The sequence below is a fragment of the Globicephala melas genome, chromosome 16 (assembly GCF_963455315.2).
Source record: "Globicephala melas chromosome 16, mGloMel1.2, whole genome shotgun sequence".
Taxonomy (NCBI): Eukaryota; Metazoa; Chordata; class Mammalia; order Artiodactyla; family Delphinidae; genus Globicephala; species Globicephala melas.
This window is the reverse complement of record NC_083329.1, coordinates 38203371-38228907: the sequence shown is the minus strand read 5'-3', so window position 1 is coordinate 38228907 and position 25537 is coordinate 38203371. Positions and strand designations below refer to the sequence as shown.

Below are 25537 nucleotides of genomic sequence, written 5' to 3'. Positions count from 1 at the left end.
CGGGAGAGGCCACAACAGTGAGAGGCCCGCGTACCGGAAAAAAAAAAAAAAAAAAAAATCACAAGGAACATGAGTTCAGCCAATAAATCATAAACACAAGGAAATACGATACTATGAATGAGCACCAACAGAAACAGGCAAATGAAATCAGATCTGAAAAGACTTCGAATACTGGAATTATCAGCATGAAATAAGCATACTTAATATATCTCACTAAAGAAAAACTTGAAAAGGAGCAAAATTTTATTTAAAAAATATTACCAAGCTGGTCTTTAGGGAAATTCTTTACTTAATCCACTGAGCTGTGGCACAAACATAGCTAAAGTGCCTGATTCAAGAGGGGTCAGTTCTGTGATTCATTAATATCAATCTACAATTTAAGACAGCCCACCCAAAATGTTCTAAAAGAATCTAGAAATAGATAAAGGAGATTTCACAGACTGTCAGGTTCAATATCACGCACCACATCACTCTGATGGCAAGAATGCCCTCACACTACCCACATCAACCAGAATATAGAGACCAGTCTCCCAGGGCTAACCTTGCAGGGGTATACTTAGTACCATTCACTGACCCCATCACCCAAAGTTACTTTCTACCACCAATGACTGTAAGGCTATCACTCCATCTCTCCTAACCTTAGAACTTCTGAGGCACCTCCAGGGAAACCACTGCCCTAAAAGCAGGTCAGTCTATGGGAATTGCAACTGGAGGGCTTATGGTTAAGTACCAAACCCAAGAGGGATTGTGTCCCTGCAGGAGAATTGCAGGCATAATGAACACTGGAAGTAATACTGTGCAAACATCTATTTTCTTTCTCTTTTTCATCCTCCTGTAGGTTCACTACGCCACAGTGATTCTCAGTCTTTACTTCCTTAAGGAAGTAAACAAAACTTTCTTTAAACAAAACTCTGTGGAAGCTCACTATATAAAACATATAAAAGCAGAGCTGTTGGTTGATGAGACAAGAAGGTGGTCAAAGGCCTTGCCTTCCTCCCTCACCTGTAACCCACTCCCAGGTATGTTGGAATTTCAAGGGCAATAAGGAACCATGTCTGAAAAGCACTGGCCTGGTGAGGATGATGATATAACGATAATGATGATAATTTAACTTAACAGCGATGCCTTTAGAGAAGAATAAAAAGGAACAACACATTATAGTCCCGGCTTCGTATCAGCCTAAGTAGAATGCATCTATTAAATGTCGACCCATCTCGGCTGTCATCACCATTTGAGAACTCTGACCCCCTAGGAGCACAGAAATTCAGTTCAGGAGAAGCCCTATTTGTACTGCATGGTGAATGTTTGTAAGAGATTGTAAAGCAGCATCACTCATGAGGCCTGGGGTTCCTTGCGAAAAAAAAGAGGGGAAAAAATGCTTAGTTAACTAGTACATGAAGCATCAAGTACATTACGGAACTAGGAGCGCCAACCTATCTGCAAATAAGAATTTGAGAAGTTTCTTCTAACCACAGGAAAACTGAAGTTACCTGTCATAGATGGGTTACCTCAATGAAAGAAAAAGGAGGTTTAAAAATTTACAAGTCAAAAGGAAATTTCCAGTACTCCCTTCATGCATTTGTACTGGGAAATTTACAAGTCAGGTTCACTGTATAATGTGACAGAGGAAGTGATCTGGGTTTTCTCATCATATCTTAACCCTCATTAGTTATTTTACAAGATATATAAAAACTAGTGGCAATTATGGAGTTCTTGTTTATTTTAATGCTTCTGTCCTACCACTGTGGCCTAATCTGGAGAGGTACTAACTGAATTGAATGAGGATTAGGTCTACCTAATAATAAGACGGAATAACTTATGTTATTACCCACATGGAACACTTTGTAGCCACTTTTTAGCATGTTGTAAAAGAAAACTTAAAAACAGGGGGAAAACGCTGAAGTTATACTGAGTAAAAACAGACCTAGAACACTGTAATTCTAATTTTGTACTTTTTACAAGGTATACGTAGTCGTAAGGAAAAAAACTGGCAGCATCCACACCAAAATATTACCAGCAGCTACCTGAGTGGTGGTTTGTATTTTGTTTTTTGAACTTGTTAATGTTCATCAAATTTTCTGTTTAGAATTAGGAAAAAAGTAAATTTAAAAACAAAAAGAAATTTTACTTTTAGTAAAACTGGTACAATATACCTGAAGTTCTAAGGTTTGTATATTTCATAAATTTTGAGACTCATATACAAATGCAAGAGCTGTGTGATTCTGTAGCCAAACTCCAGCCACAACTGCTTTGGAAGGCACAGCTGCTCACCAACAGCTCAGGTGAGCCAAGCCTAACTGCTCCCGGCAGCATACTAGGCTCAGTGTGGGAAAGGACACACAGCCGGGGAGGCACACCTCCCAGGTTTCAGTCCATCCTAACAGAATTGTCACTGTTTGGATGCAACCCCATCAGCGACTACACCAGGCTATCTAGAAGCCTCTGCCTCTGTAAGGGTGAGGCCTATTTAACTGTTTGCTTTAAGACTGCCTTTGTATTAATGTAAAGCAGGAAAAAAATCCTTGGCCACATTTGCAATCTAAATGTCACCACCGTGTAATCAGTGAGGCAGCATAATTGTCCAAAGCACAGTCCGTGAAATCAGACAAATCCAGGTTCAAGTTCTGGCTCTACCATCCTCTAACTGCACGGGCTTGGGCAAGTTTCATAATGTCACAAGCCTCAGGTTATTCATCTTTCAAAGAAGGTTACCACACCAACCTCCCAGGATTTTATACACAGATCTTCAACTCATGTTGCCCACTATTGGGGACAAAACAAAAAGTGAATACGATTTATTCTTTTTTTTTTTTTTTGCGGTACACCGGCCTCTCACTGTTGTGGCCACTCCCGTTGCGGAGCACAGGCTCTGGACACACGGGCTCAGCGTCCATGGCTCACGGGCCCAGCCGCTCCGCAGCATGTGGGATCCTCCCGGACCGGGGCATGAACCCATGTCCCCTGCATCGGCAGGCGGATTCTCAACCACTGTGCCACCAGGGAAGCCCGATACGATTTATTTTTAAACTCACTTAAACTTAAAACTCACATCCTTCAGGGAAACTTCCCAGCTATACATACTGAAAGTGATCACTTGAGCCAAGACTAAGCACTTGAATAGATGTCCTACATTTTAAAGGATTCAGACTCTGAAACAAGCTTGTGAACTACATGAGAAGATTTCTAGCAAAATCTCATCATTCCTTGCCTTTATCATCTTCACTAACTATATTGAAAGGATCTGGGTACTGGTACAAATGTCACAGACACAACAGGATTGTATCAGAAACATCAAAGTCCACTCATACTTCCTATACTGCCTTCATAATCAATTCAGAATGTATCAACAAAGACGTCAGAGCATATGTTAGAAAGAGGGCATATTTTAATAATGTCACATACCGATAATATACTCTCAGTGAAATTATAAAATTAGAAAATACTTGATTTTAATACACTAGTTAAATGCTATAAATCCCATTTCTGCCACTTACTCTCTGAGAAATAGTAGGCCAGTTATTCAACCACTTGGAACCTCAGCATTCTCATCTAGAAAGTGGGACTTGTTTAATGTTCTCATGACGGTATGATGATCGAAGATATAAACTATTTGGCACAGGGTATATTTAAAGTGTTCTATATTGGTAGATTGGGAAAAAGAACGCCTGAAGGATCAAGACGACACACAACATGGCACAGGCTATGCCATAAAAAAGGAGCCAGTGCATCAAAAGCCAGACATCGCTGAAGGTCGAAGGATGTGAAATAATGCGTTACCCTGACCTTGATGATAAAGTTGGTTGAGGAGTAAAGAATTATTGCTCTAAGCAAGAAAATGAAGTAACCACTTAACACTGTAACTTGAGGGGTCAAGGAGACAAGCAGGTCAAATTCAATGACTAACAGGGAACCAGTGAATCAGATACAGCTACCACCCAGTCAGACTCAGATAAGGCCTTGATGTCAAACAGGGTAGAGAAAAGCCAGTAAGTAACAGCTGATTCAAAGGACACACATTCATTGAGCTTTGATACTGACTGCCCCATTCCCAGAAGAGAAAGCAGTGAGGTATCTGGCTAGAAATTTACTATCGCTTTCATTTGTCCATAGTCAAATGTTGCCTTTTTTTACTGTCATCTTTATTGTATGCCAGGCAATAGGAAGGACTCTAGAGGGGCTGAGTCAGAGTTGCTTAAGAAAGAGTTAAGAGTGACATCCTGTTACACAGTCAAGTTCAGAGAACAACAGTCACTAGTGTATCTGAGGCCAGAGGGTGAGGTTCTGCTCTAAGAAGGTTCCCAGAGAATGGCTCAACTTGACTTAGTACAGAGTGTGCCACACTAGGTTCAATCCAAGCTCTAAGTCATGACATACCTCCAACAGCTACTGTTTTGCATTTATCGCTGGGTTCCTTTAAAATTATTCTCATGTACGCTTCCTGAGGCAGGGTCTTGTCTTCTATTTCATAAGCTTCTCAGCCAGACACTTTTGTGCATCCCAAAGAACTCAATGGTGTACCTAGAATAGAAGAGCAATTTAAGCTTAACCACTTTGAAAATGGAATCATGAAATTCCTACATTGAAAGAGACCTTATCAATCCAGGACACCTCACTATAAAGAAAAGCATTTAAGTTTTCAAGTATTAGACTGGAAACAAAAATTCACAACTGACCTTCCCCACCTCCCACCCCATCTTTTGTCACCCCCATCTTTTTTTCTTTTTTTTCTTTCTTTCTTTCCTCAATCTTTAATAAAAATTGTCATAAAATATACATAACATAAACTTATCCCATCTTTTCTTAACTGAAAACAAAAGTCTGTAACCCTCTATCACAGAGAGGTATCTCTCCTTTTATATATTTATCTACTATCTTTAACTGTCAACAAATAACTGATGTTCACAAATAAAGTATAGCAGTTTCACTATGAAGACAAAGGGTAACTCCTAAATTACCCTCTTTACAAGTTGACTGATAAAAAAGTGGTCATTTCTCTAGGCTAAAACACTACCCTCATGAATGATACCTTTCATAGTTATATGTGTGTAAATGGGTGTGTGCATAACTAGGAAGATAGAGATAATGTTTTGCATCTGACAAGGAACAAAGAAAGTTGTTCATTTAGTCCCTATTTACGGTCATTTGTACTTACATGTGAAAGAATGTGGAATCTAATGGCATCTAGCAAGGTGGCATTTCATTTTGATCGTGTTTCTTTTAATCAGCAACATTCTATTTTTTTCTTTATAATAATGTATTAGAAGTGGGTTCTCAACTATTTTCAGGATCACACAAGCCCCTCATCATTGAATATCTGATGATAGCTAAGCCTATTCTACTACCACTCAAATTTCAGGAGGATCTTCAACTCTTTGAAGCCCATCCCTGGACCCCAGGATAAAAATCCTAGGGATTTGCATGGACCAAACTGGGTTCCTATCTTAAGAAAACTAACAGGCTAAACTTTGTGAGGAAACAATTCTTGGAACAAAAAACTACTCTTGATAGTCCGTAAGGACCTAGTCATACCAAGCAATCTCCCATTTTAACCAACCTTTATCCTATCTGTAAGAAATAGCACTATCCTTGTAAATAATCAAATACAGTCAATAGAAAGCCACTGTCACAAACTAACTAAGAACAAACAAAAAGGACTCTCTTGCCATTACATTAGCTTAAAAGTGTTCAATTAAAGCTTCAGAGTGGGCTTCCCTGGTGGCGCAGTGGTTAAGAATCCACCTGCCAATGCAGGGGACACAGGTTTGAGCCCTGGTCTGGGAAGATCCCACATGCCTCAGAGCAACTAAGCCCATGTGCCACAACTACTGAGCCCGTGAGCCACAACTACTGAGCCTGCCTGCCATAACTACTGAAGCCCGCGCCTAGAGCCTGTGCTCCACAACAAGAGAAGCCACTGCAATGAGAAGCCCGCGCACCACAACGAAGAGTAGCCCCTGCTCACCACAGCTAGAGAAAACCAGAACGCAGCAATGAAGACCCAACGCAGCCAAATATAAATTAATTTTTTTTAAAAAGCTTCGGAGTAAAATATATTTATATAAAAGAACATCATCTTCTGATGATACCAACATACAGTGCATATACCTAAAGATAAATCAAGGGTTCCACCCACCTAAAAGAAGTATAACTCAGGGGGCTTCCCTGGTGGTGCAGTGGTTGAGAGTCTGCCTGCCGATGCAGGGGACACGGGTTCGTGCCCTGGTCCGGGAAGATCGCACATGCCGCGGAGCGGCTGGGCCCGTGAGCCATGGCCGCTGAGCCTGCGCGTCCGGAGCCTGTGCTCCACAACGGGAGAGGCCACAACAGTGAGAGGCCCGCGTACCGCAAAAAAAAAAAAAAAAAAGTATAACTCAGGAAATAGGGTGTCACCTTATATTCAAGACCTCACTGTCTCATATTACAAACAAAAATCTGGGTTTTTTAAATAATAATGTTTGGGAAAATAACTTTAATTAATGCTAGCTTTGGATGCTTATAGGTCCCTTGACAGAAACTGGTTAACAAAGAGAAGCAAAGAAATAGATTGAACAATTATTTTCAGAGGTAGGATCTAACAATAGCAAATGTGAGGTATCATTTTTTAAAAGTCTTTTAAATATCATTTTAAAAAGCAATATGGATTTGGGGATTATGGATGCCCAATGGAATAGGTCTGTTTATCTCTACTTCCTTCTCAACCCCATTAAAATTACAGCAAAGAGGACAAAAGATATAAATCCATAAGGACAAAAAGAACAGAAAAGTATATTAGTGAAGACAACAGACATCAATGGCATTTTGGAAGCTGAAGGCAGAGATGACTGCTGAGCAGAGCAGAGCAGAGCAGAACAGGCAAGCAAACGAAAGAGAAGCAAACGAAGCTTGAGAAGCAAACGAAAATCCAGCCGAATGCTCCAGAAAGGCTCAGGACATGCAGCTTCTGGTCCCCAGGAGAAGACAGCAAGGAGCTGAGAAGAGGGAGGCTGACTAAAGTCTGTACAAAATGCAGTTAGATCCTTGCCTTATACCACATATAAAACTTAACTCAAAATGGATTAAAAACCTAAATGTAAGACCTGAAAATATAAACCTGCTAGAAGAAAACATAGGGGGAAAGCTTCATGACACTGGATTTGGCAACGATTTCTTGGCTATGATACCAAAAGCATAGGCAACAAAAGCTTTAAAAATAGACAAATGAGACTGTATCAAACTTTAGAACTTCTGTACAGCAAAGGAAACAATCAGAGTGAAAAGGCAACCTATGAAATAGAAGAAAATATTTGCAAACTATACATATTATAAGGGATTAATATCCAGAATATATAAAGAATTTCTACAACTCAACACCAAAAACCAAATAACCCTGTTAAAAAACCTGAACAGACACTTCTCCAAAGAAGATGTACAGATGGTTAACAAGCATATGAAAGTATCCTCAACATCATTAATCATCAGGGAAATGAAAATCAAAACCAAATGAGATACCATCTCACAGCTGTGAGGATGACCACTCTCAAAAACCAAAACAACAAGTGTTGGCGTGGAGAAAAGGGAACCCTTGTGCACTGTTGGTGGTAATGTAAAATGATGCAACCACTTCATGGAAAACAGCATGAAGGTTCTACGAAAAGTTAAAAATAGAACTACCCCATGATCCGACAATCCCACTTCTGGGTGTATTACCCCTCGCCCAGAACTGAAAGCAGGATCTCAAAGAGGTATTTGCACAACCATCTTCACTGCAGCATTATTCACAATAGCCAAGAAGTGAAAGCAACCTAAATGTCCATCAACAGATGAATGGATAAAGAAGATGTGGTATATACATATAATGGAATATTATTTACTCTTTAAAAAAAAAAGGAAATCCTGTCATATGCTACAACATGGATGAACCTTGATTGAGGACATTACACTAAGTAAAATAAGCCAATCACAAAAGTAAATACTATAAGATTCTACTTATATGAGGCATCTGAAGTAGTCAAACTCTTAGAAAATAGAACAGTGTTTACCAGAGGCTGGGGCAGGGGAAAAAGCAGAGTTGTCCAGTGGGTGTAGTTTCAGTTTTGCAAGAAGAAAAAGTTTCAGAGACCTGCTGCTTAACAATGTGAATATAGTTAACACTACTATATTATACACTTAAAAGGTTAAGAGGGTAAATTTTATATTGTGTTTTTAACCACAGTAAAAAAATTAAGGAGATTATCCTGGATTATCTAGACAGATTCAATGTAATCATAAGGGTCCTTAAAAGTGAAAGTAGTAAGCAGACAGGAGGTCAAAGAAATGCAACATGAGATGTATTTGACCTGCTGTTGCTCCTTTAAAAGGGAGGAGGGGGGCCGAGAGCCAAGGAATGCAGCTGGGGAAAGCGAGGGAATGGATTCTCCTCTGGGAAGGAAGGCAGCCCTGCAGACAATCCTGACTTTAGCCCAGTAAGACCCATGTCAGACTTCGGACCTACAGAACTGCAAGGTAATGCATTTGTGTTGATTTAAACAACAACCAAAAAGGAGTTAGAACTCCAGATCTTCTCCCCAACTAGTAGAGCCAGCCTAACCGTCCTTACTTCCGTAAGAGGAAGCAGTTTACTCTCTGGAGAAAACCATACAGCAAGACTTCAGACTCAGAAACATCAGATAAGGTTGAAATAGAGGCATCAAGAAGTCAGCATTACAGGCTTGGATGGTGAGACGTCTGGCCCCCTCCCCCCACATGGCTCCCGCAAATCCTCACAGGCCAGCTTTTACCCCACAAAACAGTGAACAGAGGATTCCGTTTTGGAGAAACTGAAAGATCCAAGAAAAAAGATTTGCAGATTCTGATGTCTTGGAGACAGTAACCCACACGTCCAGGTTCCTGTCCAAAAAGCCTATAGTGAAGTCCACTAGGTAAACAAATTTCCAGTCCACTTTTTATAGTCTCACTCGCAAATATGAACAGACAACTAAAGTCTCACCATTAATTTGAGTAAAACCTCTAACATTAAAATCAGGGGCCAAGGGACTTCCATGGCTGTCGAGTGGTTAAGATTTCACCTTACAACGTAGGGGGTGTGGGTTCGATCTCTGGTCCGGGAGCTAAGATCCCACCTGCCTTGCAGCCAAAATACCAAAACATAAAACAGAAGCAATATTGTAACAAATTCAATAAAGACTTTAAAAATGGTCCTCATCAAAAAAAATTTTTTTTAATATATTTTTTTATTTATTTTTGGCTGTGTTGGGTCTTTGTTGCTGTGCTCTGGCCTTCTCTAGTTGCTGCGAGCAGGGGCTACTCTTCGTTGCGGTGCACGGGCTTCTCATTGTGGTGGCTTCTCTTGTTACGGAGCATGGGCTCTAGGCTCACGAGCTTCAGTAGCTGTGGCTTGCTGGCTCAGTAGTTGTGGCTCACGGACTTAGGTGCTCCGTGGCATGTGGGATCTTCCCAGACCAGGGATCGAAACCACGTCCCCTGCATTGGCAGGCGGATTCTTAACCACTGCACCACCAGGGAAGCCCCCCAAAAATCTTTAAAAACAAAATAAAATAAAACCAGGGGCCAAAACAAGTTGATAAAAAGGGGAAACAGAGGAAAAAGAAAAGTTCAAAAAGCAGACAGAAACTGCAAAATAATTCAATTCATATTCTCAAGGGAAAAGAGAAAATATTGTATCCATGAAATAAGAACAGGTTCCCATTTTTTTAAAGAAATATTCAGAGGTCAATAAAAAATTAAATTTGAAATTAAAAATATGCTGACAGAAATTAGAAGTTCAAAAAATACTAAGAAAACCTCTCAGAAAAAAAGAACAACACAGAAAGTTAGAAAATAGCTAAGAAATAGACATTAAAAAATTACAGAATCAAACCAGTAGGTCCAAATATCCAACTAACAAACTGACAGAAAACAGAGAAAAGGGTGGAGGAAAAGGAAAATTACCAAAGAAATAGTATAAGAAAAATTTCCAAATTAGAGGACATGAGTTTCTGAATTGAAAGGACCATGAACATCAACAAGCCGTAAGACATATGTTCCAATATGAAAGTTCAGAATTCTGGGGATAAAGAAAAGAGTCAAACATTTTCCAGAGAAACAAAATAGTTCACATACAACCAACTAGAAAGCAGAATGGCCTGAGACATTTTAGTATGTCTTGCAAAGCTCAGTCATAAACAAAGTATAGTCATAATAAAGCAAACATTAAATATGTATTTAACCACAGACTGTAACATGACTGCAAGAGACAGGAAGAGTAGATGTGTACTGAGGGTAAAGAGTTGTGTATGAGAGGTAAATCCTCAGCAGGAAATCAATGTGTATGTCTAAAATTTTAAAAGAAATCAAGAAATGCACACAGTGCGCTATTTAGAAATAGGTAGAAAATATAACTAAAAGAGTTGAAAAGTACCATCTTTGGGTAAAGGAGTAATGGGAGTATAAGAACAACAGGGAACGGCTGCTACAGTACTAGTTTAATTTTAAACAATGTACATGCAATTATCTCAAAATAAATAAAATAAATGAATAAATGGATGGAAGGGAGGAAGGGAGAAAGGAAGGAAAGAATATTTAACAAGGCAAATCTACAAACTGTTACACAGTGGAGATCTCCTATGTTCATCTACACAGAAAGAGTGAAAATAGCAACTATTCTAACATTATGCAAATACTTTCTTGTGGCTTGGAATAAAATTTCCAGTTATAGCACCATACATGAATTCCAAAAGTGCTGTATCACAAACAACTAAAATGATAACATGCTTGGCAAATGGTACTGGATGCTTCAAAAATGTGACTCTAATAATGAAGACACTGACATCAAATATGTATGTAAAGAGTTGGAAGAAAATTATTCTGAAGTAGGAAAGAAGTATTAATTGTAATATTATGTTTTATATAAATGTGATTATTAAATATACATGTGTAACTAGATTAATTAAATGGTATAAGTATGTACTTGACTATTACATCTATATCCCCAAAACATTCCTTATATGTTCAAGTTGACCACAAAAATTGTTTTGTTCTTCTCATGGGAAAACACGAAAAATGTAAACTTAACATAAAAGGTACATAAAGAAATTAATTCCATTTACCTGAATCCCGTTATTTTTCTTTATCAGTCTTCCTTCCAATCTAGAAGAAAATAATAAGTAAATTAAACTGCATTCTTCTGGTCATGAGCTGCTTATAAGAAAAAAAACTTAAACTATTATTTACTTCTTGTTCCCTAGCCATAGCAAAAATTGTTCTTTCCCATTTCTCAGCTAATTTCTGGCTGTCATGGTACTCAGAGTAAGCTTTACAAAGCAAAGCTATGCAGATGCAAGTATGTAAAGTCAAGCCAATAAAAAATTGCATTCCAAGTGTAACTAACGGTATCACGAGTTCTAGAATCATATATTTTATAAATTATCTTCTCACCATTCAGCTAAATAACCGCTGACAATACAGAGAAAGATAAAGAAGCATGAAGGCATGTTTTCAAAACATAAGAATTACGTAAAAAAGGAGTAAGAAAGGTAGCAACATGTTTATATTCAGTATCCTGGGATAAACTACACACCATATAAATGTTTATGATCAAAGAGCTTATAAATAGACTTTAATCCACCTCATCTTAAAAGCTTAGAAATGCTTCCTCATTGAATTTCACAAAAGACTTTCTCAACTAAAAATGAAATATAGCCCTTTGACAATATAAATGTGAATATACATGTGAATTACGGTACCTGCAGAAAGAGGCGAAAAAGTACCCTTTTAAAAAATTAATAAACATTTGTATTAATATATTTTATACTACAGAAATCTTGAGTGGCTTAATTTTCCTAAAGTGAACACATATGTGTAACCACCACTCTCCCCAAAGATCACCACTGCCATGACTTTGAACACCACACACTAGTTTTGCCTATTGGATCAAGGATCTGTCTGAGAGTCTAAGAATCTCTGCATCTGGACCAAAATAAAATGCAAGAGAAGCAAGTAGTCACAGACTGCAAGAAGATATTATTTCAGAAAGATGTTGATGTGTCTGAGGAAGATGTTTTGACTGGTTGCATGGTTGTTTGAAGTCAACCTGCAGGGTCTCCAGAGACCGCAGGAAACAGAAGGTGTTTTATGATATAAATAGCAGGGAAAGGGCCTTTCTTCCTATTGTCCAGGAGGTATGTACGGTTGGAAGTGACATGTGAGAAGCAGGAGCAGAGGGAAGGGGGGAGGGGGACAAGGGAGTTTGGACCTCCTTTCTATAGGTATAAAAACACCTATAAAATAAAGATAATTACCAAACAAGTATGTTTAGTCTACTACTAGTCTAACAAGCTAGACCAAGTTACTGACGCATCATCTCATTTGATCTTCCAATTGCTCTGAAGACAGCATATCTTATCTGCCTGTAGACAGATAAGGATATTAAGTCTCAAAGCAAAGTATAGTGCACAAAGTTAAACAGTTAGTAGGTGACGCAAAGCTGTTCCTCTTTACAGCCTGTATGCAGACACCAAAAACAAAAAGGAAAATGTTCACAGAAAAGAAGCCATTGTAATTGGATACAGAATATATTGTATTGTCTTTGCCCATGAATCATTATAAGAAAAGAACCAAGTAATTCAAATTCCATCAAGTCTTTCTGCTGAATTACCAAAAAGTTGAATGGTTCTGTTACGTGTAAACTAGGCGTACTCATCTTTCTGTACCTCAAAGGAGAAATTTCAAAAGAAATCCTTAAATTTCACAAGGTGTAAATTTCTGACATGTTAACTTGTTTTATCCACTTTGAATGCCTTGTCACTGCAAGTGTGGAAATCGAAAGAACATGATGTCCCTCAGAGAAAGTCACAGATACAGAAGGCAAATTACCACCAAAAATTATTGAGGAACCTATGATAATGTCACCTTCAAACGATACACCACACCTGCATGAATATCTAATTCTATCATAAGTACATTCAAAAAAGCGGGGGCCAAAATGAGAACACTCTTCAAAAAGGGAACTTTCTAATCTGCTACTTGAGAGGGAGAGGAAATAAAATATCTAAAAAAAGTTGTTATAAGACTATGTGATAAGGCCTTCTTGCATCCTCACTGATAAATACAAAATAATATGTCAATGTCAATAACTATGATTGTCAGACATCATGAAATGTCTTCACATTTAATCCTGTAAGAACCCTGCAAGCAGGGAAAGGTTAGGATCACCAATTTATCAAATGCAGACACTGGGCCCAAACAGGTCATATAACTTGTCCAAGGTCAGAAAATTGTCCAAGGTCAAAAACTTGTCCAAGACTTCAACGCGAGGAAGTAGGAAAAGGTCCCAAATCAAGTAGCGTTGAACGCCAAAAACAGAGGACAGTTCTGGCTTAAAGATGATAGCAACCAAATCTGCTTTCCAATTCCAAATCATTTAGTGATTCTTTCATTATTTTCCGGTTTCCAATTGTTTTTGATGTGTCCTGAGCAAAGGATATCAACGTGCCTTCCTTCTGCGAGACGGGGGGAAGTTTCTTGTTAGCCAGTGGCTTGAGGACAGGAAATAAAAATAGGTCTGGATGGACTCTTTTTATGGATTTAGATAACTGCTAAAGCAGCTGAGAGCTCTCTGGTGATTGTCTGTACCAGCTCTGGCACAGAGAAAGCATAGGAAAAGCTGCAGGCTTGATTTTACAGTGGACACATGCTGTGAACATACCATGGGAATTCTTTCTGGGACTAGTGAGTAAGACAGTTAACTATGCTCACCTTGCACAGTAAAGCAGGAAAAAAATTATCCAAATTACACTTAGATGGCCGTGGCTTTAAACTTTCAACTAAGACTGAGTATAGTAAGGCAAGAATCCTTGTAGACATTAACCCAGTGACATTCAGAAGAATATTGGGGGGAGTGGGGACAGAGTAAGGTACCCTTCCCTTATTTACAATAATGCTGGTATAGCAATACCCAAACTCCTGTGTTTTTACTACTGCTGACTTCCTCCCAAGAAAAACTACACTGAAGTAGGAGAAGATTCAAAGTAAAAAGGAATGAGCCTCGGGAGCAAAGCTGAGGAAGGAAAAGACTCAAGTTCACAGCATTCTCTAAGGCACGGCAAACTCCTACTCTACAAGCCTGTATTCGCAGGAAGGCCAGTCCTTTCAAGGCTTATGACTCCCTCTTAGGTCAGGGAGGGCAGTGGTTCATCTTGCTAGGTGGCTCACAGACATAAGACACAGAAAGGGCAGCAGGTATGCTTCATTTTTTGGCAGCCCTGTCCCAAACTGAATTATTGTAATTCAGTTGCTTCTTCTCAGGGGGAAAACGGTGTGTAATTATACTTGAATACTATAGTGAGACCAGTAACAGCACGTGACCAATTTAATTATATTTTCCTATTTTTATTAAATTTTCTATTAAAATTATACTTTATTAGAATAGGAAAAACCACTGAAAGTGTCCTCATTCTCACTCATAAACAGAGTGCTATGCAAATTAAATCTTACTTTAAAAGAGTTCAAAATCCAAAGTACAACGTTAGTGCTTTCTTCCTCTGATATTTAACTGTCAGTAAACACAGTTTAATAGAACCTTTTCTTTCTTGGCTGGGCTTGGAGAAGAACCTTTACAGTCTTAAGACTACAGTTGCGGGACCTGCCTGGTGGCGCAGTGGTTAAGAATCCGCCTGCCAATGCAGGGGACACGGGTTCGAGCCCTGGTCCAGAAGGACCCCACAAGCCACAGAGCAACTAGGCCCGTGCGCCACAACTACTGACACTGCACTCTAGAGCCCGTGAGCCACAACTACTGAGCACGTGTGCCACAACTACTGAGCCCGAGCGTCTAGAGCCCGTGCTCCACAACAAGAGAAGCCACTGCAATGAGAAGCCCGTGCACCGTAACGAAGAGTAGCCCCTGCTCGCCACAACTAGAGAAAGCCGAGGTGCAGCAACGAAGACCCAATGCAGCCAAACATAAATAAATAAATAAATTTATATAAAAAAAAATAAAGTCATAGATGATAATTAAAAAAAAAAAAAAAAGAAGACAACAACTACAGTTGCAAAGCCCCAGGCATCCTGTCTAGTTTATGGTGACTGCAAGTCGCAGTCTCCTGCTGGAGATCCTGCAAGGCTTCCTTCTGCTAGCAGCTGGGACCAGTGTTCTTCACCAGGGAGAACACGTTCAACCACACTCCAGGGAAGTCTTATTCTCCCCTTCGCTACAGTACATTCTTACTGTACAGCTCCTTGAGGGCACGAGCTACACTTGACCAGTGTTCTGTAAGATGTTACAGAAAAACTCGAGCGAACTTTTTGGCCAACCCAATATAAGGCTCTCAGTACCTAGGACAGACATTGGTGAGCACCCAACAAAACCCTATCATGTTTCTCTGTTAGCAATTATAACAAATCAAGCCCTCAGTTCAGGCACCCTTACTTTTCTCGCTTAGTCATTATTATCAAAAGTGGATTACTACACACCCTCGAAAGACTTAGTCATTGCTAAATGTTTGCCCCTGCAGTTCCCTATAATGTCCTTCGCCTACCCTGCTCCCCACACGGTTAGTCCATGTCTGTCAAGGGGCTTAGTAAGAACAATGGAAATAAGCATACTTGCAATAATGAAGGAATTGTCCACATGCTCTTTTCTGACTTAAGAACTTTTTTCTCAAAATATTATATGCACACCAATAAATTCTGGATTGGTAATTATGTCCACATAATATTTTATTATAATTTACCTTCCAGTAAAACCATCTTTACACAGTCTTACGTCACTATCAAAAAAAGTTTCAAGTAAAATAGGATCAAAAACTATAACGCCTTTAAAAAATTATCTAAACCACATCTAATCTATCATTGTCCAAGCAGTCTCCCTCTGAAACAGTCACACTTTCTCCCTAACTACTCAGAAAGTCTCATAAGTATAAGTTATGCCATATCCCAAACATACAGTATATACAGGTCAGCAATGTAAGAACTATTTTAAAAATGAATCCAAATGCCTTGCCTTTTGATTCTGGATTCTTCTCAGATATTGAAAATAAATATTTCATGGAAATTAAAGGAACTCACAACAATGAGAATTTTCTAATTTCCTTTTTAAATACTTTGCAGTAACATTAGAGCTTCAAAAGAAAATTCAGCATGAATTGTCAAACCAAGCTACCATAATACACTTTGCAAGTCACAAAAACTGTATTTTGTGTTCCTAAAAAAGGCAAAATTTAGCTGGCTAATAAGAATATAAGATGAACTAAAAAGAAATCCCAAATGTACTCCAATATAGAAACAGATTAAAACATTAAATCCAGTGCCAAGGGAGATTATGAGAAATGTTTTTTTAACTGAGAATCAACTAATTTACTAAAATTGAATTTACAGAAGACATATCACAGTGTCAGTTCACCCACTCCTATTTCTGGGGGATTCTACCACACCCAGGCTCAGTTGCTTTTCAACTGCCATCTTCTGTATCACATGATTCAAGTCCCTACACACACAGCCATAGCTGATTGGACCTGGAGAAACATCTGACCAAAATTCATAGGCTGGCCAGGAGCCTTCAACTTGCGTTTATTGGCTAAAAAGTTGGGGCCAGCCAATCAAGATTCTCTGCCTCAAAAACTGGAATTAAGAAACTCTAAAGGAAATTGCCAGTTAGATATTGGGGTAAAAGGTCAAGAGGCACACTCAGGGTCAGGGTAAGTGTCATGAGCCAAGTCTGCCATAGAAAGTGAGAGCTGAACCTGAACCACTTCCTAATCTGGGATTCTCAGGAGAGCTACATCCTGATCTCCACCTTCACCCCCTCTACCTTTTCTTGAGTGAAACTAACCTGGTTTTTGCAAGCAAAAAATTACCGAAAGACAGAGCCTATGAAAGTAACCTAAATTAAATTTTTATGTGAAGACCTACTATTGACATGTTTAGTTAGAATTAAAGCACTTATTTTTAGACTAATTTAAGGAAGTGAACAGCTCATATCACTTAGTAAGAAATCTGAGGTCAAATTTTTTTCAACTCCCTCTTCCTTCTAGACTTCAGGTTTCTCACCTATAAAATAAGGTCAATTTATGAGAAGGTCTATAAATCCTTTCCTATGGTTTATAATCTCAGTACAGGCAACCTCTGGCAATATCAAAACATCCCTTTCAGACCAAGGAGGATTCTACTTTTGGGCACAGTTTCTGAGCAGTGGTGGAAAACATTCTGTATTACCGGGGCTGTCACATGATGAATTTTCATCTATTAAATTCATAATTGGAACTACAAATTTTCCTGTAAAGACTCTTAAAATGTGTCACTTCCCAGGCTATCCCATTTGTACACAGAATATTAGAATTTTATATATTGTTTTCAATTGCTCTATTTTTCATTTAAAATATAAAATGATACTACAATGCCCTACCTCTCCCTTAAAGAAAGTAAGAAGCAGAGAGTGTTACTTGATTGGTCATTAGAGGAAATACTTAGATCAGATGGTGCTACCACCTTAACCGTAATACTTTCAATACTCCACCTGGGTGGAGTGGGGCTTGGAGGAGGAATGGTAACAGAACAAGACATTGGAAATCCAAATACCCATTTTAAATATTCTTGTCACTCAGTTTTGAACAAATTAGAAGAGCATTAATCTCAGAGTCTGGAACTATAAGTACTCAAAGAATGAAATTGCTGGAAAAGTATTTTTTTAATGATGTCAGGAAAAATCGTCCAAGATTTTGAAATGGACAAAAGAGAGTCCTAGGTGTCTGTCCCTTCAGTGAGTGCTAGACATCACCCAGAGGGCCTTCTGGGGATTTTCTGAGTCAACAGGGCTACGCACCTTTGACCGACTATTATTTTACACCTCCATAAAACAGACAGTAGTTCCAAATAATTCTTATCCCTAGCAATGCAAATAAAATTTGATCTGCCTGGAAGGAAAGATAATCCAAACGTTATGTTTTATTGCTCTTTCTAAACCAATTTTGTTATCTATTAATAAATTCATTATAGCATTCCTTTTTTTTCAGTTCTTCAAATTCTCCTTTAATTCCCTAAGTTGAACAAAAACTATGATATACGTTCATTTTATACCTACATGCAATACTTTTTAACTTTTTGAAAATTACTCTTTAGCAATGATGATGCATTTTAAAAATCGCTCTGTTATAAACACCTAGAAAAGAGTTTCCATCACTCACAGCAACTGGTCACAGCATAACCTATCAGGCTATGAATAACTGGTCTGTGCTATTTGGGAGCCAGATCCTTGCAATTCACTGACAAACAAATGGCAATGACATCACAGCAATTTCACCAGTAAAGCAAGTTACGTTCTCAGCCTTTTATGTACATCAGTGGGTAGCAAGCCTTGAATCCCAATGCCGTAGATGTATATCATGCATCCACTTCTTAATGGATACAATGTAAATAAAATCCAAGTAAATCCACATAGAAAACAGTGGTGTGCACGCACGTGTGTGTGTGTGTGTGTGAGAAAAACACAACTAAAAATACAGTCAGATCTTGATACTGCGCTGCATGAGCTATTTGTATATTTTGGAGATTAATCCCTTGTCAGTTGCTTAGTCTGCAAATATTTTCTCGCATTCTGAGGGTTGTCTTTTCGTATCGTTTATGGTTTCCTTTGCTGTGCAAAAGCTTTTAAATTTAATTAGGTCCCATTTGTTTATTTTTGTTTTTATTTTCATTACTCTGTGGTTTATGTCAAAGAGTGTTCTTCCTATGTTTTCCTCTAAGAGTTTTATAGTGTTCGGTCTTATATTTAGGTCTTTAATCCATTTTGAGTTTATTTTTGTGTATGGTGTTAGGGAGTGTTCTAATTTCATTCTTTTACATGTTGCTGTGTCATACAGAGTGAAGTAAGTCAGAAAGAGAAAAACAAATATCGTATATTAACGCATATATGTAGAATCTAGAAACATGGTACAGATGAACTTATCTTCAAAGCAGAAATAGAGAAACAGACGTAGAAAACAAATGTATGGACACCAAGGGGGGGAAAAGGTGGGGGGGATGAAGTGGGAGATCGGGATTGACATATATACACTACTATGTATAAAATAGATAACTAATGAGAACCTGCTGTATAGCATGGGGAACTCTGCTTGGTGCTGTGTGGTGACCTAAATGGAAAGGAAATCCAAAATGGATTTGGATCCAAAGCTGATTCACTTTGCTGTACAGCAGAAATGAGCACAACATTATGAAGCAACTATACCCCAATTAAAAAAAAAATACAGTTAGATCCATGCAACAAAGACAAGTGGGACACATAACCTACCAAGTTAAGCAACCCCATTTATTCAGAAAAAAATAATAATCTTGGTTGCAATCTGTTGCTCTTATTCTGTTGCTTTTGTCCTTAAATGTTCTGAGCTAAATAGCTACACATGTAAATTAGCAAAGCAAGGCTCATATATGCAGGCAATTTTTTAAAAAAATTCTTGGAACCTTTAAACTCCTCAAAATAGGGGGCTTAAATTAAGGTTCTCTACTCATCACTTGATATGACTGCTTTAAAGGAAAAAGTACAGACATTAGCAGAAAACAGGGCCAAATGATTCTACTTTACAGAAACAGTGAGTAGAAGTAATTGTATCATTCATTTTTCTAAACGCTATTTAAAAAAACCCATCAAATGCAAATCAATAGGAGTTTCTTGATATAAGTAAATTTGATGCATGAAAATATATTTCCACTAATGATTTATGCAGCTGAAATCACTTGCAAGTCACAAGTCTCTAAGACTTAAAATAAGTCATTGTAATTTATAAAATGTGATTGAAATATACTTTTCAAGACTTGGACAACTATTCAGGAAACCATTTAAAGTTTCATGCACATGTAAAACTACTACTGTTGAAACCACATCCTTAGGTTTGGAGAACTCCAAGTTTCATGCCACTCCCAGATCTGTGCAGGGACCTCCTTAATGCGTAACGTCCTTTGCTCCTCCTCTTCAAGGACTACTCTTTCCTTTCAGAGCCTCATCCACCCGGCTCCCCACTCCACTGAAGTCAGTCAGATTCCACTTTTTAAAAACCCTTCTTTGCGGACTTCCCTGGCAGTCTAGTGGTTAGGTCTGCAGGGGGGCACGGGTTTGATCCTTGGCTGGGGAACTAAGATCCCACGTACCGCGGGGGCCAATAAATAAATAAGTAAATAAATAAAAACAAAAACCCTTCTTTGGCAGCAATTACCTTTGCTCCAGAATTTCTCAGAACCTTCAATATGCTAATGAGCACTGAGAATCTCCAAGAAAGGTCTGCAGTAACATACTCCTCTCGCTTCTCAGAACTCCAAGGACTAGATCTCGGAAATTAACATCCTAGGGAAAATGATGCACTTGGCTTGGTTCTTGAATTTCCTCCACTGGGTTTATTTCTCAGCCAAGAGTTAAGTGTCCATCCAGGCCAGCCACATGCAAAGACAAAGGGGGCCTCACCTCCTAAGTGTCATCTGAGGACGTGAAGAACTGCCCGAGATTCATTCATCCACTCACTCGCTGCCCTGATGTTTTAAGTTTGCATCATTAAAGTAGTAACAACCATGGGCTACAAAGCATCGCCTGCCTTAGGAGACCTGGTTAAAACAAAAATCTTTAAATGGCTCATTTATCAAACAATAAAGTGGAGACTTAACTGCCCAGATGAGAGAAAAGTGACTTTCTAGGCTCATTTTTTGTTTTCTCTTTTAGTAAGTGAAGATCTTCCTGAAATATATTACATTTTTTTCTTACTTTCCCCATTTACAAAAGTAACAGATGTTCCCTGAATGATATTAGAAAATAAAGATACTCACAGACAAGAAAAATTACCAGTAAACTTAGCCGTCAGTCAGAATCACTTACCATTTTGAAATATTTCTTTCCAGCCCTTCTTTAGAACACCAGAAGGACAAGGATTTCTGTTTGCTCCACTGGTGTATATACAGTTTAAATAAATACTTTTTTCCTCCCTGTATAAATTTTGTGTATTTTTGGCATAATTTCGTGTATTTTGTATACTTTTTATACATACTTTTGTGTACTTCCTGTTTTATAAATTCATTCATTTTACAAATTTAGGACTATACACATTGTTTTATAATCATTTTTCATGTCACAACATGTGGACATGTTTCCAGGCTATTAAACTATTAAATATTCTTCTGCATTTGCCCTCTGCCCCCTCCTCTATTTTGAGATGGTTGACTCACTGTTTTGTGGAGAATTATAATTCCCCCCACCCCAACTTTTAATAATATTTTTTTATAAGAGTCACCCAGATTCACTGTAAAATGTTGGAAAATGCCGTTGGGTTTTACCAACTTGAGGATATATATACATACTACTTTGTAACTTGTTTTCACTCACATTATATCCTAAACATTTTCCTGCCTCCTCAAATATACTTCCGAGGCTATTTACTGATTTTTGAAAGAGAAACAAGAAGAGTACTCAGAACCCAATTTCACATGATTGTCATGAGTCAAAGGTCATCATTAAGAACATCAATTATTGTAATACACTATATGTACATAAATCAGGATATCAGGAGATGCCCTAAGTCTGTTCTGTTTTATTGGTTGGTTTGTTTGTTTGTTTTTTAAGAGCTCTCCAATATCAAGCTTTTTAATCAGTGGTCTCTCTTCCATGAAAGTAAGAGAGACATAAAATAGCTCTCAATCAGTTCAAGTGTCTGCCAAGTGAGTTATTGATTCAAACAGATTTTTCCCAAGCCATGTTCCTACTCTAATAATAATAATAGTGAGGAAGAAGAGGCAGATGAGGATGAGAAGAATTATTTTCCTGTTACTATAACTTGGGTGATTTCAAAACAACTTCTACTATTTCTGAATCACTAATGAAAGGTGTATGTCAACAGTTTCAATGAACTTTTCCACAGTCAGTAAGAAATGCACATCCCTCAACACCTCCAAATTTGTGTAAGAGCATTTATTTAGAGGAAGTTCACTCCAGCATCTGCAAATTCTCTCCCAGTATTCATCAGAAGACATTTCTGCATTGGTCATAGTTTCCTCAAGTGCTGTGACTTAACTGATTAACCAACATTTGAGGCCCAAGAACTCCGGGACATTAGAGATGCTTTTTTAAAAGATATAATCATCTGATGACCCTCCTGCATAATGAATCAACTTCTTCATTAAATCCGTTCCCAAAAACACATTTTATATTCCAGAGGCATACTCGTAAATGAATGAGACTGATACCATCAGGCAAAGATGCTACCAGAACTAACCTCTAACCCTGATCCTGTACAATGGACAATACAGTTGTATAGTGTCCTAAGTGGATGTAGTCAAGTAATCTTTTGTCTTTTATTGAAGATACAGAAAGAGTCTGGAAACAATCAGCACCACAAACAACTGGCAAAATCTATGCCCAATTCATCCACAGAAATGAAAACTGTATCTGCCACACAACAGGCACTGAACAAATTTTCTGAACAAGTGAATGTTCTCAAACAATAACATTTTTCATTCACCAAAAATTCTTTCCTCCGAGATATGGAAATATATGTATATGTATAGCTGATTCACTTTGTTATAAAGCAGAAACTCACACACCGTTGTAAAGCAATTATACTCCAATAAAAATGTTTAAAAAAAAAATTCTTTCCTCCATGAGAACCATCAGGGTTAGTACATATGAGATTATTCAACCTGCCTCCTATTCTACTTAAATCTGGGGGGAGCCTGCACAAACACCTGCTAAGGTAACAGTGACAAGCCTCACCAGAAGTGTCCAGTTTTCTCAGCATTATAAAACTACTTAAGAGAGAGACCAGGAGCAAGATACCTTTTCCAAAATAGCCACAAACTTGTCCTGCAGTTCCATGGTAGGCCTTTTCAACTCAATTACATCAACCCTCCAAATGTTGCCCTTTGAAAGGTCAAAATCACTCATTAGAAAACAAACACAGCTCAATCAAATACATTTGCCTGAAGCAAACTGAGAATTCGAAGAAATGCCAACAGGCTCCGCACAAATAGGGGTTGAGTCCAGTGAGCTGCCAATTTTTTTTGACTTTGAGAAAGTCTTTTCTGCCACCTCTGTGCTTCAGGGTGGGTAGAAAGTGGGTGTGTGTGTGTGTGTGTGTGTGTGTGTGTGTGTGTGTGTGTGTGTGTGTGTGTGTGTGTAAACTATAAGACAGGGATCTGGGTGAGACGCTCTCCCTCATCTGTGATTTTGTATTGAAATGATTTGCATTTACAATTATTCCAATTATTCTAACTATTCCAAATTATGAGCAAGAGTTGAGTTTGATTACTGTTGATTAAAAAATTGCCATGGGAGGCAATGCAGTATAAGGATGAGAGACAAGTTTGAAATTAAGAAATGTAAACATGACTCCTAACATTAGAAATATGTGGGGACATTTTTGGCTGGCACAGTCATTGAGGTCCCTAGTGGAATTTAGTGAGTGGGTTGTAGGGAAGCTAAAAGTCCTGAAATATGTGGGACAGGCCCACACATGAGGTCTTTTCTTAAATAACAACTGTGAGCAATAGGGAAGAATCTGGATTTCAGACCACATGGTTTCTCAGTAGCTGTGACCTTTAATGACCTGTGGTTAAGTCATTTAATTCTGATCCTCAAGTTCCCTGAAGGTAAAATGGGAATATTATTATCAGCCTCAAAGGGGTTTTTTGGAGAGTAATACATAAAACATCATGGTGTGGGCCTGGAGCGAACTGCCCACATACAAATCCTGGCTCTACTAACTGTGGGCCCTTGTGCTTCAGCTTAACCTCCTCACTTTCCTTACCCATAAAACTCAGGCGAAAGAAGTGCAGGGTTTTGATGAGTTGTGGCTCAGTGCATTTAGCTGTTGTTATTATTAGTGCAGGGCTAATTATTAACAGGTGCTCAGTGGGTACTCCGACTCCATGGCCACACAAGACCACATTACAGAACCTAGATACACACTTTCAAAAGCTTATTAACTACATCCATCTCAGATCACCACTGACAAGAACAATCAGTAAAAAGAAATAGGGGGCTTCCCTGGTGGCACAGTGGTTGAGAGTCCGCCTGCCGATGTAGGCGACGCGGGTTTGTGCCCCGGTCTGGGAGGATCCCACATGCCGCGGAGCGGCTGGGCCCGTGAGCCATGGCTGCTGAGCCTGCACGTCCAGAGCCTGTGCTCCACAGCGGGAGAGGCCACAGCAGTGAGAGGCCCGCGTACCGCAAAAAAAAAAAAAAAGAAGTAGGGCCTGTTCCTTAGTGATATTAACTGACATTTTAGCAAATTGACTTGCAAAACAAATCTATATTCTAGTGTGTGTGTGGTTTTTTTCTAAAGACATACTAATATCATTGACTAATGAGGCACGGCAGACCCAAAGGCATCCAGGTTCCACACGCCTGGTTAAATACTGAAAAATCTAAACATAAACATAAAATCTAAACAAAAACAAAAACCCAATATCAGTTTCTTGAAACCCCTCTCACCCTGCTAATGAGATTTAACTTTGGAAAGATGGTGAAAAATAACAAACATCATTTGCAGAAATGCACTGACATTAATCAGAAGTTTAAACTCCCAGCCCACCCGATAGGTTAACATGTGTGAAGCTGGCAGAAAAATGCCTCATGAACTGGTGACACAAGTGCAGATGAGCTACAGAGCAGCGGCACAGTCCTTCGGATACAGTAAACTGCAGGTCCCTCGGAAGCTTAAGACGGTCCATTAACAGACACTCATACATTCCCCATATTCCAGCATCACGAGGTTTCTCATCAGGGAAGTGAATGGCCTCCACACTCACCATGCTTAGCTTGATGTTCTTAAAATTTAATGGGGGGCTGGGGGCTCAGAATCGAGACTGTATTCCATCTGTCAAGGGAGGGGCTTAATTAACGATTAAATTGTACCTGCCTGAAATAACATTTGGTTGAAATACCTTACTTTTAGAAGTAAATGTTTACATAGACGTGATGTATTTAAACAGCATCTTTTCACAACTGCTGGCAGGATAAAAACCACGTTAATCAAACGAAATTCTCAAAAATGACTGGTCTTTCACACAATTGATGTTCAAATTCTAGCTTTACTATGCCCAAGAGTAAGCCTCCTAAGATTTCAAATCTAAATATACTTTGACAGAGAAGTTTATTTTATAGATATATCCACACGTGTGAAACAATGAAGGATACAGAAGGATATGCCTCTCAATTTTGTTTATGAAAGCATTAAGGTCTAAATGGGGGCTGGTGAAATAAATTCTAGTCATTCCATTCATCGGAATTTTATAGCTATTAAAACAAACAGGATAGATTTATTTATATGTGCTGGTACGAAATCATCTCTAAGAAGTATTACACAGTGAAAAGAGCACAGCATGGAACAGTGTGCGTATTGTATACAGAATATGTTTATATTTGCATAGCCCATATATGAAGAATACACAAGAAAACTGAAACTATCTCTGGGGAAGGAATGGGAGGACTAGAATGAAAGGAGGATTTCCTACATCCTTTTATGTTGTTTAGGGAATTTTTTAAAACCATGGGCATGTATTTCATTTTTGTTTTTGTTTTTTTGGCTGTGCTACT

General features: G+C 38.5%; 1 protein-coding gene across 11 annotated transcripts in view; it reads right to left on the bottom strand.

Moving 5' to 3' along the window:
• SGMS1 (sphingomyelin synthase 1) overlaps positions 1 to 25537 on the bottom strand; it is a 291689-nt gene that overhangs the window by 138057 nt on the left and 128095 nt on the right. For all 11 annotated transcript variants that reach the window (XM_060285952.2, XM_060285953.2, XM_060285954.2 and 8 more), the window contains 2 exons: positions 11085 to 11124; positions 4375 to 4518 (listed from right to left, as the gene is read on the bottom strand). The gene's annotated coding sequence lies outside the window, so the exon portion shown is untranslated. The remainder of the gene's footprint in view (positions 1 to 4374; positions 4519 to 11084; positions 11125 to 25537) is intronic.